This window comes from Sinocyclocheilus anshuiensis, unplaced genomic scaffold, assembly GCF_001515605.1.
Source record: "Sinocyclocheilus anshuiensis isolate Anshui unplaced genomic scaffold, SAMN03320099.WGS_v1.1 scaffold205, whole genome shotgun sequence".
NCBI lineage: Eukaryota > Metazoa > Chordata > Actinopteri > Cypriniformes > Cyprinidae > Sinocyclocheilus > Sinocyclocheilus anshuiensis.
In genome coordinates this window covers 2,765,386-2,766,272 of record NW_015536497.1, presented here as the reverse complement: position 1 = coordinate 2,766,272, position 887 = coordinate 2,765,386, and the positions used below count along the sequence as shown (strand labels likewise).

General features: G+C 38.8%; 1 protein-coding gene across 1 annotated transcript in view; it reads right to left on the bottom strand.

Annotated features, from left to right (window-relative positions):
* LOC107688056 (RING finger protein 208-like) overlaps nt 1-887 on the bottom strand; it is a 15,297-nt gene extending 14,410 nt beyond the window's left edge. Inside the window, exon 1 of the mRNA XM_016485602.1 lies at nt 268-887. The gene's annotated coding sequence lies outside the window, so the exon portion shown is untranslated. The remainder of the gene's footprint in view (nt 1-267) is intronic.

The following is an 887-nucleotide window of genomic DNA, read 5'->3' as shown; positions in this document are numbered from 1 at the left end:
ATATATATATATATATATATATATATATATACATAATATATACATATATTAAATTGACTAGTTTTATTTAATACAATTGTATAGTTACTGAATTTTTTTGTCAGATTAGGTAAAGGAACATTTTAAGGAAATTAGATTAAGGAAAAGCATTCTCATTTTGCATTAACATTTAATATACATTTGAGATAAGATGCTCATGCAAAGGTAAACTCATACAAGCATAATGACCATAAAACACTAATAATACACCATTTTAGGCATCCTTACCTGTATTTAGTTGTCTCTAGTGTGTATTTAGTGGCGAGCATCTGGATTTGGACGAGTGGTGTGGATACGATCCTCATGGACAATGCAGTAGTCAGATGTGGGATTAATTCAAGTCTTTCTCACATGGGGACACAAAGTTCCTGTGATTCTGCTGCTGTCTCAGCAGATGCTCCTGTTGCATGTGAGAGGATGGAGGAAAGACTTCCCTGCCTGTCTCCAAGAAGGATGGATGGAAGGGTGGAGGATGGGAAAGATGGAGGACATCACCAAGTGCCGTTCTATTCTTCTTCTTGTCCACGATGAGCTCTTTTGGTTCAGTGTTGGTCCTGGTTGTTCACTCACTCATTCATTCATTCATTCACCCAGTCAGTTGTGTAAGAGGATTCTTGGATCTCTGCATCCGCTTCACACACTTTGTCCGTCTTCTTCTTACTGGAATTCTCACTTGAATGCTATTTCTCTGCAATATCTTTCAATGAGGCCATTTGTCTTTCTCTGTCTTCCTCTCTCTCTCTCTCTCTTTCTCTGTCTGAGAGCAAACACTCATACACACTCGCACACACACTCTCTGACTCACAAGTGCATGTTCTGCCTCTGTTTCTGTATCTCGACTCTTCCTC